The following is a 3,981-nucleotide window of genomic DNA, read 5'->3' as shown; positions in this document are numbered from 1 at the left end:
TAATACCCATAGATTCATATATAATTTTGTAAAAATAATACAAATTTTTTAAAAATATTATTAATTATACGGGAAATTAATAATCTTTTACAATAATATAGAAATCAAAGTACAAAAATTTTAAATTTAGAAGTAAATTGATCTTTTAAAATAAATTCATAAATATAAATAAAACTATGATAATTTTACTTAAATTTAATTATCTAATTTTGATAAAATTAAAAGTTTTGACCAATTTTTTATGGTATATATATATATATATATATATATATATATATATATATATATATATATATATATATATATATATATATATATATATATATATATATATATATATATATATATAATATGCCCCCTTTACTAATTAACTTTGATGAAGCTCAAAATAAAATTATGTTAATATTTTTTTTTCTATTCACATAAAAAATAATTCTAAAGTTTATTAGTAATTTCCATAAACTTATCGATTAGTGATCTAAAGTTGAAGATTCAGTTGAGAGTATTATTAAAAAAAATTTCTTTAATCAATCAGGGATCTAAAGTTTGAGACTCCAACATTACAAACAGAAGCTTCTATAAATGCTTTGGGTCAGTGATATTAGAAAGTATATTTTTTTTAACTTTTTGGTTAAGATCAAGTATGATATTAAATTAATTTTTATAAGGAGGAGTCCGTTATATTAGCTTGTTATTGGGATTCTCGAGTTCACCTTAGCATTGCATCATTACATGGGTTTGGCATACCCTTACCAAATTTATGAGCGGTCCGGCGTACCCTTACTAAATTTATGAGCGACCTTTTGACTAAGATTAAGTGTAATATTTGTTCTTATCAGTTTAATATATGATATAAAATATTAAATTAATTTTGTATGAAGGAAAGTCTATTACTCGCACGCGTTCATATATTATTTTACACATGTAACCAGGGAAGGAGCCAGGAGCCATGTATAGCTTTGATAGGATAGTTGTCCCACCTTAATTTTTTACAAATACCCTTTAAGATATATAAAATTATAAAAATATTAAACTCTTGCCCACTAAAAAAAAAGTAAAGACAATACTAAAAAATTCAAGGCCAAGTTTATAAAAATATTGTATTGGTGTTATTCCTTATTCCTATTTTAATTATTATATTTAATTATATGCTATAAGACCTAATTAATCTTTCCTTTCAATATCTCTCAAAATTCCTAGCCATCAAATCAAGTAACTTTTCATCTTTCGTCAAGACTCTATGTCCTGTTTCTTCTTTATCAGTAATTTTGTACCTTTTTCTTCAATCGCCGATAATACTTTCAGAGAATGTCTTTCTCCCCTCTCGGTCTTTCTTCTCCTTATTCGATGTGAACATGAATTAAGGTTTTTTTTTTTATTAAAAAGTGGAATGCTAATTATTTTAAATATTGAATTATGTTTTTCAATTTTCGTGAAGTCTGTAATCACATTGTTGGCTTTGATTGTGTTACATGTTAGTGCTTTTGTTATCTTACATGTCTAGCATTGTTTTTTTATTTCAAAGTCCATCTTATATTTGTCATAAAAATTTAATTAATAATTTTATATCTAAAAAATCTAGAAAACTTAATTTTATATAAAATCTTATTTTTAAAATTAATATTTTAATTATTTTTTCAATTTTTTTTTTAAATCATCATTGTGGGTCTCAAATTTGAATGAAAAATGACAATGAAAATTTTTATTTTTTTAAAAAAATATTAAAGGCTTAAAAAAATATTTTATCTAGGGCTCCACGAAACCTTGAGATGAGCCTAGTTCAACCAAACAACTCCAAATCATAATATAGTAGTTTTTGTTGGAACGAAAATGCTAGGGGGTGAATAGCGCTTGTGACTTTTCATTTTCGTAAAAATTTAGAGTAAAGAGAAAGCGCAGTGGAAATAGGAATAAAAAATAACATAGTCAAGTTTTTTACTTAGTTCAAAGCGTATGACGACTCCTACTCCAAGGTCTACACTTGAGAGTGTTTTCGTTAGGCAATTCACTAATAATTCGAAGTATTATAAGAGAGATCTCGTTTACAATATAAATGCAAATATATTAAATTTACCGACAACTACAGATTTGAAGATTTGTGGTTCGATCATCGGAGCTGTGTTTTAGCATCATAGAGTCGTTTATGGAGCAACGTGTAAGAGAGAAAGTGTCACGCCCCAGAGGAGTCCTTGCCCGAAGAAATTTCGGCAGCATCTCCCCTGTACGGCGGACAATCTGAAACTTTACTACATCACCATATATCTCAGTCACAAGCGGCTGGAATAATAACAATAATAAATAGACAACAACACAGACAACCACGCAGTTTATAATAATCAAACTGAACAGTAGTACGATGACTCGAAAACAACCCTACTCAACTATACCCATAAAGCTCAAAACATATTCCTACTCCACTACACTCGTAAAGCTCAAATCCGACGATAAAACCAACTTACCTCTTCTGCCATCTAGGCAGACATGTAGTAAAAGCAAATCCAAAACCAAATCCATCGACATCACAAAATCCATACAATGTCCATACCATCAAACAGAACAAGTTTAACATAATCTAAATAAGAAAACCAAAAGACCAACAATATGCTCGTGGTCTACAGGGGACTAACGACTGGAACTCTCTCCTGACAGGATCAACCTGAAATAGCAACGGAGGAGGGTGTGAGTCCAACACTCAGCAGGTACAACTGATATGCATAATAAAGAACATAACAACTAGCACTAATCATGCGTACAGTCTCCTGACATAAGAAAGGTAAATGCAACTGAGGAATGTAGGAGAAAAGTTGTACTAACCCGGACCAAGGTATAAGGGTAACAGGGTCGTCAGACCGAGGATGTCATAATCTTGTATGCATGTCAATCATATGCATCCATATAAATGCAGCAAGTAAATGCAGCAAACACAAGTAATAAATGCATCATGCATATGATGCCAATGACATGGTCACCCCTGACGCCAGTCAGCCATCTCACACACAATGGTGAGTCCGAGTGGGTAGGGCTGTGACAACCGTGCACTCTGACATCACTGCCCCTGATGAGTGACCGAGTGGACGGGATGCTGTCGGAGTACACACATACTCCTACTCCAAATCATAAATGGGGGAGCGCAATGCTCTCACCTCCCGGTACACGATGACGGGGAGGAATCTCTGCCAGCTACCACGCTGCGTCACACTACCCATGAGCGGACCAACGGAGCCAAACAAAGTCCAACTGCCTGCCGGCTACCACGCTGCTACACTAAACCAACGGAGCCAAACAGAGCGGAACTGTCTGCCGGCTACCACGCTGAGTCACCAGACCAACGGAGCCAAACAGCAGAACTGCCACACACCTGTCTGATATACCACTAACTCATGAGTGGTGGTGTGTACAGATACATGTAACTGGCGATGTGCTCGACAATAATGGAGCAGACAATCGCACAGCATGCAATCATACAAGATGATGCATGATACTAAACATGGCAATATCATGAACAGCATAACAATAACCATATAAATAAATACAAAGTGTGTACCGCAAGACAATGTATCAAATGGAAGGTACACCGATCAGATAGGGTATCAAATAAACCCTAGGTCCTGAACATAATGTATAATATGGTTGTGTCACTACCTCTAAAAGTAGGTATGATCAGGTAAGTACTAACATGCAGTGCATAATAAGTAAACAAGCAAGCATGAATCAGATCATGTAGCGACCAACCGAAACAAATGGAAAACACAATTATTGCTATATGTTAAAAAACATTATTATGCATATCAAAAGACATAAGTCAAAGTACCCGCCTCCAATAGAAAGGATCCTATCCGAAATAGATCCCTCGTCGAGACACCGTCTCGAATCAACCTCCTTAATCATATTATACAACTAATTATATCATTAAACCAAAATGACCAAATCCTAACCTATTAGGAATAAACATAGGGAATCAACCCAATAGATCCACATCCC

General features: G+C 33.2%; 1 pseudogene; it reads left to right on the top strand.

The window, feature by feature from the left end:
* Positions 1 to 610: 610 nt before the first annotated feature.
* On the top strand, positions 611 to 751 carry LOC122039409 (annotated as a pseudogene).
* The last annotated feature ends 3,230 nt before the right edge of the window (positions 752 to 3,981 follow it).

This window comes from Zingiber officinale, chromosome 1A (genome assembly GCF_018446385.1).
Source record: "Zingiber officinale cultivar Zhangliang chromosome 1A, Zo_v1.1, whole genome shotgun sequence".
Classification (NCBI taxonomy): domain Eukaryota; kingdom Viridiplantae; phylum Streptophyta; class Magnoliopsida; order Zingiberales; family Zingiberaceae; genus Zingiber; species Zingiber officinale.
Note: the sequence above shows the minus strand (reverse complement) of the source record. Positions and strands in the feature narration are given on the sequence as shown.